At 46.4% G+C, this 13,711-nt stretch overlaps 1 long non-coding RNA gene across 2 annotated transcripts in view; it reads left to right on the forward strand.

Moving 5' to 3' along the window:
- The first annotated feature begins 492 nt into the window (after positions 1–492).
- The window catches only part of LOC129022314 (uncharacterized), a 67,266-nt gene continuing 54,047 nt past the window's right edge, over positions 493–13,711 (forward strand). For both annotated transcript variants that reach the window (XR_008496353.2, XR_008496352.2), the window contains exon 1: positions 493–921. This is a non-coding gene — a long non-coding RNA (uncharacterized LOC129022314). The remainder of the gene's footprint in view (positions 922–13,711) is intronic.

Consider the following 13,711-nt stretch of genomic DNA (forward strand, 5'->3'; position numbering starts at 1 on the left):
TCATCACTTTGTGAGCTCAGCCCTAGACATTTTTCCCAGTCAACCCCAGGCAGGCACCTCCTCCACATGTGGAATCAAAACCCAGCGCTATGGTCAGGCGCGGTGGCGCACGCCTGTAATCCCAGCACTTTGGGAGGCCAGGGCAGGCAGACTGCTTGAGCCCAGGAGTTCAAGACCAGCCTGGACAACATGGCAAAACCCTGTCTCTACAAATTACAAAAAATTAGCCAGATGTGGTGGCGTGTGCCTGTAGTCCCAGCTTCTCAGGAGGCTGAGGTGAGAGGATCATCTGAGCCCAGGGAGGTTGAGGCTGCAGTGAGCCGAGATCGCACCACTGTGCTGCAGCCTGGGTTAACAGAGTGAGAACAAAACCTCAGCTCTAGGTGTGCCCTCGGCCCCTCCGGGCAGCCTGCGTCCTCTCCCCAGGGTTTAAGATCATGCCGCTCTTGTTTTGGGCTTTTTCAGGACAGTTGACTCTCAGGAAGAGGGGGACCTCCAAACCTCTAAGTCGCCAAACCACCGCACCGCCCTGGGTGGAAGAAACCGCTTCGGCAGCAGAGGAAACAACAGCTTCGCAGAGCAGCCTGGCCCGAGTGGCTACACAGGGCCTGTCTGGTCTCAGCTCTGGCCTCTGAGTCATTAGCGTTGTTTTCTTCTGAGGCCAGGGTTTCAGATTAGTCAGGGGCTCCCGTTTCCTGGCTGATGAAGCAGGTGGAAGAAACACAATCTGGCCGCCCAGAGGCTGCGTGAAGCTCGTGACCTTGCAGGGTGACTACTGGAGCTCAGCTGGGTGGGACAAGAACCACGTCTGGGCACTCCTGAGTCACAGGCACAGGAGCCTTTGCCTCTGCCTTCAGGCTGGCCCTCAGGCTTCCTTGCTCAGAGGCAGGGAATTGTGCAGCCGGAGTTTCATTTTCCAAGGTAACGTGGGGTTTTTATGCTGTACTAAATGAGAGAATGGGAAATGGAGCCTGGGATGAGATGCCCACAGTGTAACACAAGCCTGCGGGGGGGGGGGAGTCGGTTTCTCTGGGCGTGTACTTTTTTTTTTTTTTTCTTTGAGACATAGTCTCACTCTGTCGCCCAGGCTCCAGTGCAGTGGCACCATCTCGGCTCGCTGCAGCCTCAACAGCCCGGGCTCAAGCAATCCTTCCACCTCAGCCCACAAATAGCTGGGACTACAGGCATGTGCCACTACACCTGGCTAATTTTTGTATTTTTTGTAGAGACGGGGTTTCACTATGTTGCTAGATCAAATGACGTAAAAGGTTGAATTATGTACTCCCAAAAAGATATTTGAAGTCCTAACCACTAGTACCTCAGCATGTAATGTTATTTGGAAATAAGGAGGGTCTTTACAGATGTAATCAACTTAAAATGGAACACCCAAAAGCAGTATGACTTGTGTCCTTCTAAAACAGGGAGATGTGGACACACGTAGACATGTATGGAGGGAGGATGTTGTGGACACCCAGGGAGAAGGTGGCACCAACAAACCAGGGACGCCAAAAGCTGGGAGAGCCTGGAACAGATCCTTCCCTTGTGGAAGGAGCCAACTTGGCCAAGACCTTGATTTCAGTTTTGTTTTGTTTCTCAAGACGGAGTCTGGCTCTGTTGCCCGTGCTGGAGTGCAATGGTGTGATCTCGGCTCACTGCAACCTCCACCCTCCAGGTTCAAGCAATTCTCCTGCCTCAGCCTTCTGAGTAGCTGGGATTACAGGCACCTGCCACCACACCTGGGTAGTTTTTTGTATTTCTAGTAGAGACAGGATTTCACCATGTTGGCCAGGCTGGTCTCCAACTCCTGACCTCAAGTGATCTGCCTCCCTTGGTCTCCCAAAGTGGTGGGATTACAGGCATGATCCATTGTGCCTGCCAAGACCTTGATTTTGGACTTCCCACCTGCAGAACTGGGAGACAGCATATTTCTTTGTCTAAGCCACTAAGTTTGTGGTGCTTTGTTACGGCAGTCCTAAGAAACCAATTCTGTTTAGGTTTTTGAGGAACTGCCAGATCACTTCCCTCCACAGCTGCACCACTTTCATTTCCACCAACAGTGTAAGAGGCTGCCAATTTCTCCACATCCTCGTCAAAACCTGCTATTTTCCATTTATTTATTTATTTATTTATTTATTTATATTTTGAGACGGCGTCTTGCTCTGTCGCCCAGGCTGGAGGGCAGTGATGCGATCTTGGCTCACTGCATCCTCCGCCTCCCAGGTTCAAGTGATTCTCCTGCCTCACCCTCCCAAGTAGCTGGGATTACAGGCGCCTGCCACCACACCCAGCTGATTTTTGTATGTTTAGTAGAGTTGGGGTTTCGCCATATTGGCCGGGCTGATGTCGAACTCCTGACCTCAAGTGATCCACCCGTCTCAGCCTCCTAAAGTGCTGGGATTACAGACGTAAGCTACCGTGCCTAGCCTTCCTTAAAAAAAATTCAAAATATCGCCATCCTAGTAAGCATGGGGTGGGATCTCACTGTGTCTTGACTTGCATTTCCCTAGTGAGTACAGTGCTGAGCATCTTTGCTGGCCATCTGGACATCTTCTCTTATTTTTTATTTATTTATTTATTTTTTTGAGACAGTCTCGCTCAGTCACCCAGGCTGGAGTGCAGTGGTGTGATCTCGGCTCAATGCAACCTCCACCTCCCAGGTTCAAGTGATTCTCCTGCCCCAGCCTCCTGAATGGCTGGGACTACAGGCGCGTGCCACCACGCCCAGCTAATTTTTTGTATTTTTAGTACAGACGGGGGTTCACTGTGTTAGCCAGGATGGTCTCGATCTCCTGACCTCATGATCCTCCCGCCTCAGCTTCCCAAAGTGCTAGGACTACAGGTGTGAGCCACCACACCTGGCCCCTATTCCTCTTATTTGTATTTAAGTCCCCAGTGCACAGTGCCTTGTCTGTTTGCTCACTCACTCCGTCTGGATGTCTGAGTGGATGGAAAGCCCTGGCCTTGGGCTTCCCCACCGCTTTCATTCAGTGTAGCCGGTTCATTAGGAACGTTACAGCAGCCCCATCCCGTTGCTTCTCAGTGGGCTTAGAATAAACCTGAATTCCTCACGCAGTCGTCATGGCGGCTCCCCCGGTCCCCACCCACTTCACTTCTTACTATTCCCCTCTCATGATCGAGGACACCATGAAATATAGTGTGCACACGGGGCTGTTTTTGAAAGATACACGAGGACAACAGACATCCACTGGGACTGTCTTAAGCACACCAGGAGGGGAGGTCAGTCTGGCCATTGCTCTCAGCCACACTGGCCCTAGTCTGTCCTTGAGCGTTTCAGCTCTTGCCCGTGTGGGGCCTTTGCACAGGCTGCCCCGGAGCCCGGATGGCTGTTCTGTTGCTTTTCTCCCTTCTGGCTCTTTCCTGGCCTGCGGGTTTTACCTCCAGTGTCTCCTTCTCAGGATGCCTCTGCCATGCCTGTCTAGGGGAGACCTACCCTGTCACCTTCTCACTACTCCTTGCCTATTTTTTTTCATAGCATGGATCAGTTTAGGATGATCAGTTCATTGCTTACCTGCTTTTTGTCTGCTTACTCTAGACTGTGTTTATTTTTTATTTGAAACGGAATGGAACCAGCATGTTGCCTAGTGCCTGACAAAAGTTAGATGACAAATCAATAGCTGTTGAAGGAATGAGTTACTCATAATGGTAAGAAAGGCACTGTCGTGTGGCTGTACAGATGACAGCTGGGAACTGATAAAACTTGTCTGAAGATCCACATTCTGTGAAGAGCAAACTCACAAGCTGGAAAATGTTAAACCAATGAGGAACGTTTGGCTCTCAAATTGTACTTTAACCAGGGGATGGGTTGGAATCATTGTCAATGGTGGTCATTTCTCCCTTAAGCTATTGTGAAATGTAATGTGTGTAATGTGCTTTTACAGCTCCTGGCTTCTTTCTTGTAGTTACTCATCTCCCCCCCACTGCCATTCACTACCACCCCCACAATCCACCTAACAGCTACCCATCCACCCACCCACCCACCATTCCAACCAATGTCCACACACCATGCACCATCTGCTTACCATCTAACCTCCCATCCCCTCCCGCACCCATGAAGCCAGCACACACCCACCCATCCCTGGCACTTGGGCGTGGTCACGTGGCCCCACAGGAGGCTGAGTATTGCCAGTAGGGGGAGTGGTTGGCTTAGAGGAGCTCCCCTTCAAAGTGTCCAAAGATGAAGGTTATATGTGAATAAAACAATGAGGAGAGATACCTGAGATTTCTGTCCAGACCTGGTGATTTGGGGACGCAGGAAGGCCCAGCCACAGAGGCAGGTGTGGTTATTCCAAAGATCAGCCTGTGCCTCTATCTGCCTGGACCCAGTGGTTCTGTGCTTGACAATCTCCCACCCAAGGGGAGAGTCGTAGGGTGTCAGAAAGGGCCTCGAGGCCGCCGCTGCTCTCACACGCAGCCCTTGCTTCTTTTTTTTTTTTTTTGAGACGGAGTCTCGATCTGTCACCCAGGCTGGAGTGCAGTGGTGTGATCTCGGCTCACTGTAACCTCCGCCTCCGGGGTTCAAGCGATTGTCCCACCTCAGCCTCCTGAGTAGCTGGGATTACAGGCACACGACACCACGCCCGGCTAATTTTTGTATTTTTAGTAGAGACGGGGTTTCACCATGTTGGTCAGGCTGGTCTCAAACTCCTGACCTCGTGATCTGCCTGCCTCGGCCTCCCAAAGTGCCAGGATTACAGGCGTGAGCCACCGCGCCCGGCCAGCCCTTGCTTCTTTCTTGCCACCAGAAGATGAAAGAGAAAGTGTCTGGAGCCATAGAATGTTGAGCGTTACCGGGACCTTCAGCTCCGGCCACTCCCTCCTTTGCAGAGGAGGAAGCTGGGCCAGGGGCTGCTGTTACCAGTGTCCAGCCAGAGCCTCTGGGGGACCTGCCAGGCCAAGCACAACCTTAGAGAGGATGCGATTCTGTTGTTTCGTGGGAAGTTCCCTTTTCTAACTCCATAGTCTTTGGGAGATCACCATGCCTGCATGCCATTTAGCTGGTAGTAAACAGGGTTACTTTCTTTGTGTCTTTTAAAGTTTTAAATGCTTGCTACAGACTAGGGAATTCTTTGTTTCTTAAACACAAGGGTGCTAACATCTATTGAAGAAGTCACACCAATGCTGTCTGGGGTTTTAATTTGCACTGGCTTATCTTATGCCTGGAGAGCCCCTTCTGGAAAAGTCTGCAGTCAAAGGGAAGCCAGAGCCCTAGTTCAAGGGAGGGAGATTGCTGAGAATTAGCCAGGTGGTTTAAGCACCCGGCAAGTCTCAGTAATGGAGTGTGATATATAACCCTGGGCTCTCCCTGCAGCCTCTCCGCATATCACTCACACCTTCTAGGCTGTCCTGTTGAGACTTGTGCCTGCTCCTGCAAAGCGCTGGGGCCTCTGAATGTTATTTCTCCTGCCTGACAAATCCAGACTTTCCCAAATTCAAAAGCACACCTCAAAAGAGAGATTACTTTATCGACACCCTGGCAAGTATATTTTCCACCCCCACCACCCTGCCAAGTCCCTCATATTCTGCTATGGATTTGGCTTTTCACAGACTTATTTATTTAGTCCATTTAGAAAAACTGTACCTTTGGAAATAAAAGGTAGGGTAAAGAGGAAATAACAGTGGAATACAGAAAAAAACAAAAGGCAGTGACCAGCATGTGTTAAAAGTCAGTAAAATGCGGCTGGGTGGGTGACTCATGCCTGCAATCCCAGCACTTTGGGAGGCCAAGGCAGGCGGATCACTTGAGGTCAGGAGTTCAAGACCAGCCTGGCCAACATGGTGAAACCCTGTCTCTACTAAAAATACAAAATCAGCCAGGCATGATGGGGGGCGCCTGTAATCCCAGTTACTCTGGAGGCTGAGGTGAGAGAATTGCTTGAACCCAGGAGGCAGAGGTTACAGTGAGCCAAGATTGCACCGTTGCACTCCAGCCTGGGCAACAGAGTAAGACTGTCTCAGGGAAGAAAAAAAAAAGCCAATAAAACGCCTATTTGAAAGGGTTCTTCTTTGGTTCTCTTGTAATGGATTGACTGAGACTCCCCTCTCCGCAGTGCTAATGCTCAAAGGGAAAAGTGTCTTTACAAACAGGCCCCATTTGCAATGATATTCCAGAAGGCAGATGCCCCGGCCTGGGTATGTGTATGTCTGTGCTTCCCGGCCAGCTGCAGTTGAGGCTTCTCCTGCATGCATCTGTTATTGGCCCCCCGTTTTCTAGCCTGGGGATCAGAGGTAGTATCAACTGTTGGAGGGTTGGGGCAACTCTTAGAATTATGAATTTTCAGCCAGGCACTGTGGCTCATGCCTGTAATCCCAGCACTTTGGGAGGCTGAGGCGGGTGGATCACCTGAGGTCAGGAGTTCCAGACCAGCCTGGCCAACATGGTGAAACCCTGTCTCTACGAAAAATACGAAAATTAGCCAGGTGTGGTGACAGACGCCTGTAATCCTAGCTACTCGGGAGGCTGGGACACAAGAATGGCTTGAATCTGGGAGGCAGAGGTTGCAGTGAGTCTAGATTGTGCCACTGCACCCCAGCCTGAGCGACAGAGCAGGACTCCATCTCAAAAAAAAAAAAAAAAAAATTGTGAATTTTCTTTTTTTTCTTTTAAAAGTCATTCTTGGCCAGGCGTGGTGGCTCACGCTTGTTATCCCAACACTTTGGGAGGCCAAGGCGGGCGGATCACCTGAGAGGTCAGGAGTTCAAGATCAGCCTGGCCAACATGGTGAAACCCCATCTCTGCTAAAATACAAAAATGATCTGGGCATGATGGTGCACACCTATAGTCTCAGCTACTTGAGAGGATGAGGCACGAGAATCGCTTGAACCCAGGAGGTGGAAGTTGCAGCGAGCCGAGATCCAAGATGGCACCACTGTACTCCAGCCTGGGCAACAGAACAAGACTCCATCTCAAAAAAAAAAAAAAAAAAAAAAAATCATTCTTTGCCAGACTAGCAATTCAGGCGGGTTACAGGAACAGGAGAGGATCCCACAGCTTGCTGAGCTTTGGGGTCATCTATAAATCTGTTTGCTGCTAATTTTCCTGGCACTTTGGGAGGTCAAGGCCAGCAGATCACCTGAGGTCAGGAGTTCAAGACCAGACTGGCCAACATGATGAAACCCCGTTCTACTAAAAATAAAAAAAAAATTAGCTGGGTATGGTGGCATATACCTGTAATCCCAGCTTCTTAGGAGGCTGAGGCAGGAGAAATGTTTGAACCAGGGAGGCAGAGATTGCAGTGAGCTGAGATCACGCCTCTGCACTCCAGCCTAGGCAACAGAATGAGACTCTGTCAAAAAAAAATTAGAAGGAGCCAGAAGCTAGACCTGGAATGCAGTAATGTGAAGACAGCTAATATTGGTCTCCTGGACAAATAATAACTGATCAAGTAAACTTTAAGTTGTGGCTTAAAAATGGAACCCCACTATGTGTGTGTATATGTATATATACACACACACACACACACACATAAACACACACACACACATATACACACACACACACATACACACACACACATATACACACACACACATATATATACACACACACATATATGTATGTATATGAGTGAATACCAGATAGTTGAAAGATTTAAACATAAACACAAACTACTTCATGTCTGTTGCCTCATTGTCACAAGGTGGCTGCTCACCTCCAGCATCACATATGTGTTTTAGGCATTGTTAAAAAGCTGCTAAAATGACTTCCTGGAAGCCTTGGTAATTTCCACTTATATTTCACTGGCGAAGATCTAGCCGTAAGGGAGATTGGGAAAAATGAATGTCTTTATCTGGGTACATTGCTCACCCCAAACAATACTGGGGTTTTTTAAAGAAAAAATGATAGAAGGGATAATAGGTATACAACTAGTAGCATCTGCCCAGTGTCTCACTGACTAATTGTTGTAAGATGTTGGGGGAAGAGAGAAACAAGAATGACATCTGGGCTCTAGGTCCCAGGGACTGGGAAGCCAATGACACTGTCTACTGATTTGGAAAACATAAGATTGGGGAATCAATACTTCTCTTTTAGCCATATTCAGTTTGAGATGCCTGTGAGATTTCTGAGTGGAGAAATCAAGGAGACAGTGGAACATGCATACCTGCAGCTCCAGGATATACATATTTGAGACAGCAGCATATGAATGAAATTTTAAAACCATGGACTGGATGACATCACCAGGCGGAGAAAAGGAGAAAGTCTAGGATAGGCTGGATGCAGTGGCTCATGCCTGTAATCCCAGCACCTAGAGAGGCAGAGGTGGGTGGATCACCTGAGGTCAGGAGTTCGAGACCAGCCTAACCAACATGGTGAAACCCTGGTTCTACTAAAAATACAAAAATTAGTCGGGCATGGTGGCGGGCGCCTGTAATCCCAGCTACTTGAACCTGGGAGGCAGAGGTTGCAGTGAGCCAAGATCGCGCCACTGCACTCCAGCCTATGCGATAAGAGTGAAACTCTGTCTCAAAAAAAAAAAAAAAAAAAAGTTCAGGACAGAGACCTGGGTCTGGAGGGAGGAAGAGCAAACGAAGAGATTGCACCAGAACCTGCAGTGTTCCCCAAGCCCCAGGAGGAAGGTTTCCAGGGTGAAGAAGTGGTCAAATATGTGACTTGGCTGCTGAGACTGTGAGTAAGATAAGGATAGAAAACCAGCTGGTGGTTTTGGCAAAATACGGGCCATTCGTGTCCTTGATAAGAACTTTTACTCAGTGTCTGGTGGATGTAGCCACCCCTTAATGATGCACACTTGACTTGTCTTTTTTTTTTTTTTTTTTGACCCCCAGATCCCATAGGACTGAGAGTTGTATCTTTTTTCTCTGCTTTTTTGCTAATGAAGGCAATGCTACAATGAGTATCTTGTGCATATGTGTTTGCAAACCTGTGGAAGTATTTCTTTTGGATAAGGCCTAGAAACCATTGAGTCAAAAGGTATGCATATGTTAAATTGTAATCCATATCATCAGATGTCTACTAAATAGTTACACCGATTTACATTCCCACCAGCAGTGCTTTTGAGTTTTAGTTTCACATAAAATTATATCTTTGCTAATCTGGTAGTTGAAAACTCTTGTTAATTTCATTTGAACTTCTTTTTTTTCCATTGGATATTTGCATTCATGTTTTTCCCCATGTTTCTTTTCAGTTATTCTTTTTTCTTTTTTTTGAGACAGAGTCTCACTCTTTCATCAGGCTGGAGTGCAGTGGCGTGATGTCGGCTCACTACAACCTCTGCCTGCCGAGTTCAAGCGATTCTCCTGCCTCAGCCTCCTGAGTAGCTGGGAATACAGGCACCTGCCACCATGCTCAGCTAATTTTTGTATTTTCTGTACAGACGGGGTTTCACTGTGTTGGCCAGGATGATCTGGATCTCTTGACCTCGTGATCCACCTGCCTCGGCCTCCCAAAGTGCTGGGATTACAGGCGTGAGCCACCACGCCCGGCTCTTTTTTCTTGTTGATTTATCAGAGCTCATATATATACATATATATAATATATTTATATATACACACATATATATAATTTTTTTCTAGTTTATGGTTACCTTTTGATTTTTAAGTGTTTTTTCTTGCCAACTTTAAATTCTGTATTTATTACATAGTTAAATTTGTCAGTTTTGTTCTTTTTTGCTTAGAAAGGCCTTTATCACCCCAATATTATAAAAATATTCATTTTCTTCTATGTTTTATAGTTTCTTTTTAAGATCGAATCTTTGATCTCAATAGAGTTATTTTGGTGTCAGAAGAGAGGTTGAAAGCCTAGCTTTATTTTCCAAGTGGTTAGCCAGCTGTTTCAACACCATTTCTTGAACAATTTATTTTTCCCCAATCAGTTTAAAATGCCACTCTTATTATTCAATGAATTTCCACATATTGGTGGCTCCGTTTCTGAATTATTTTTTGTTCCATGAGTCTACCTGTGAATTTGTCTACTGCTGTACCAGTACCATACTGTTTTAATCATTGTAGCTTTATGTGTCAGTTAGGAAGCCTTTCTGTCGCCAGTGCTGGAAAATCCATCTTAAACTGGTTTATGCACAGGGCAATGTATTGACTCAAATAAATGAAAAGACCGGGAGTGCTGAAAGTCACCAGGATCCTTTCTTTTTCCGTCACTTGACTTTACTCCCAAACTACGCTCCCAAACTACGCCACAGTCTCTTTGAAGGTTCAAGTCCAGCTGCCTCTCTCTGGCTGCTGCACGAGCCCTATTGGCTCTTATGGGCATTAATGGGATCACAGGCACATCCTGGGGCAGGCCTGCGTCAATGCCAGGGTAGAGTCAGCTTTACCCAAAGTACTTGGGCTAAGAGGGAAAATGGGCTCCCATGCAGGGAAAGTGGGTGTGTCACCGGAATGGAAGGTAAGAGCCAGTAGCGGCTGGGCAGTGAGACCAAAGGATGTCTTCCATTCATGAATCACTGTCGGTCCCCTGCAGACCATGCGTCCCTTTTTTCTCCTCATTTCCATAAATTCCCTGGCTATTCTCATGTGTTGATTTTTTTTTTTTTGAGATGGGGTTTCACTTTTGTTGTCCAGGCTGGAGTGCAATGGCACAATCTTGGCTCACTGCAACCTCTGCCTCCTAGCTTCAAGCGATTCTCCTGGCTCAGCCTCCCAAGTAGCTGGGATTACATGTGCCTGCCATCACACCCGGCTAATTTTTGTATTTTAGTAGAGACGAGGTTTCACAATGTTGGTCAGGCTGGTCTTGAACTCCTGACCTCAGCTGATCCACCCACCTTGGCTTTCCAAAGTGCTGGGATTACGGGCGTGAGCCACCATGCCCGACCTCTTATGTGTTAATTCTTACATTTGAATTCAGAAAATAATTTTTTCAAGTTCTAAAAGAGAAAAATGAAAGCTTATATTCAATTGCATTGGATTTATAGATTGATCTCAGGGAAAAGGACGCCCTTACGGTACTGAGCGTATTGAATCATCCTATCCAAACGCATGGGCTACTAAAAATACAAAATTTAGCTGGGTGTGGTGGTGGATGCCTGTAGTCCCAACTCCTCAGGAGGCTGAGGCAGGAGAATTGTTTGAACCCAGGAGGCAGAGGTTGCAGTGAGCCGAGATTGCACCACTGCACTCCAGCCTGGACAACACGAGTGAACTCCATCTCAAAAAAAAAAAAAATCATGATTTAGTTCTTTTTGAAAAACAAAGTAGAAAGATCACAAACTCGTTTGATCATTTTTTAAAAAGGCAGGGGTCGGGAACACAAATAATAAAATTAGGATAAGTAAGGGAAATAATTACAAGACAATATTTAGGCAACTCTGTGCTAGTTAATGGTCTTCTAGGAAAGTATGTCTTACTAAAATTGACCACAGAAAAGATGGAAAGGGTTACTTAGTAATTTGGGTAAAAATGGAAAAAGTTGTCAGTGAACAATTCCCTCACAAAAGCTTTACATTCAGATGGTTTCATGGCAATTCTGCCAACTTTTTGTTTTGGATTTCCAGCTTTTACTTTAAGTTCAGGCATACACGTACAGGATGTGCAGGTTTGTTACATAGGTAAATGTGTGCCATGGTGGTTTGCTGCACAGAGCATCCCATCACCTAGGTATTAAGCCCAGCATCCATTAGCTACTCTTCCTGGTCCTCTCCCTCCTCTCACCCCTCACCCTCCCACAGGCCCAGTGTTTGCTGTCCCCGCCCCCACCCCCACCCCTCCGCCATGTGTCTATATGTTCTTATCATTTAGCTCCCACTTATGAGTGAGAACATGCAGTATTTGGTTTTCTGTTCCTGTGTTAGTTTGCTAAGGATAACGGCCTCCAGCTCCATCCATGTCCCTGCAAAGGACGTGATCTCATTCCTTTGTATGGCTGCATAGTATTCCATGGTGTAAGTGTACCATATTTTGTTTATCCAGCATCTATAAGGAACTTAAATACATTTACAAGAAAAAAACAACCCCATTAAAAAGTGGGCAAAGGGCCGAGCATGATGGCTCATGGCTGTAATCCCAGCACTTTGGGAGGCCAAGGCGGGAGGATCATTTGAAGTCAGGAGTTCGTGACCATCCTGGGCAACACGGCGAAATCCCGTCTCTACTAAAAAATACAAAAATTAGCAGGCATGGTGGCACGTGCCTGTAATCCCAGCTACTCGGGAGGCTGAGACAAGAGAATCGCTGGAACCCAGGAGGCGGAGGTTGCAGTGAGCCAAGATCATGCCACTGCACTCCAGCCTGGGTGACAGAGCAAGACCCTGTCTCAAATAAATAAATAAATAAATAAATAAATATTGATACAAATGCTAGATAAAACATTAGAAAATAGATCCCATAAAGATAAATGTACACCATAAATGAATTTATTCAAAATCCATCCCAGAGGACTCAGTAGTTCAAAGGAGAAAAATAATACAAGCATCACAAGATAAGCCATTGAGACATTTGATAAACTTCCACTGCCTTTTCTAATCGGAAAGAGAAGGCAATCATGAAGAAGTTCTTACCTTCTACTCTGGTGACACACCCGCTTTATCTTCCTGGCACCCGTTTCCCTCTCAGCCCAAGTACTTTGGGTGAAGCTAACTCCGCTCTGGCATTGACTCAGGCCTACCCCAGGATGGGCCTGCGACCCCATTGATGCCAATAAGAGCAAGTGGGGTTCACAAAGCAGCCAAAGAGAGGCAGTTGGATTTGAACCTGGGAAGAGACAGCCTCTGGCCTAGGTTGGGAACAAGGTTGAGTGACAGAAGTTAGAAGTTCTTTACGCTTTTTTTTTTTTCTGAGAAAGAGTTTCGTTCTTGTTGTCCAGGCTGGAGGGCAGTGGCGCAATCTCGGCTCACTGCAAACTCCGTCTCCCGGGTTCAAATGATTCTCCTGCCTCAGCCTCCTGAGGAGTTGGGACTACAGGCGTTTACCACCATACCCAGCTAAGTTTTGTATTTTTAGTAGAGACGGGGTTTCCCCAGGTTGGCCAGGCTGGTCTTGAACTCCTGACTTCAGGTGATCCGCCCACCTTGGCCTCCCAAAGTGCTGAGATTTCAGGAGTGAGCCACCGTGTCCAGTGATAAATCATGAATTTGCTAACAATTCTTCTGTTTTCCCTTCTGTTTCCTTTAAGTTTTGTATTAATTTTTCTAAGTCCCTCCTCCCTGCAGAATACTGGATTCACTTTTGCTTTCCATGAAGTATTTAAGAATATAAATATCATTTTGCCTTCAGCTTTGACCTTGTCCCATGAGGTTTTGGTATATAATATCCTCATTATTGTAATTTCCTAGATAGGCTGCAGTTGTAGTTTGATTTCCTCTTTAAAATGAGGAAAAACAAGATTTTTTTTACATTTCCGATAGGTTGAGTATTAATTTTCTTTTTGCTTCAACCTTATTATTTTTAGTTTTATTGTAGCTTGAGAATGTGGTTTCTATTTCACTTCTTAGAATTTATTGAGGTTTTCTTTGTGATCTAATATATTGTAAAATTGTGTAAGTCTCCTATTGTTTTTGAAAAGACAGTGTATTCTATTTTCTCTTTCCTTTCAGAACACAGAATTAGACATACATGTACAGTGTAAGATCAGCCTTGTCCATCTTCTTATTCAGACCCTCTGCATCTTTTTTATTTTTTATTTTTTTTATTTATGTATTTTTGAGACGGAGTCTTGCTCTGTCGCCCAGGCTAGAGTGCAATGGCGTGATCCTGGCTCACTGCAAGCTCCACCTCCTGGGTT

Source organism: Pongo pygmaeus, chromosome 22 (genome assembly GCF_028885625.2).
Source record: "Pongo pygmaeus isolate AG05252 chromosome 22, NHGRI_mPonPyg2-v2.0_pri, whole genome shotgun sequence".
Taxonomy (NCBI): Eukaryota; Metazoa; Chordata; class Mammalia; order Primates; family Hominidae; genus Pongo; species Pongo pygmaeus.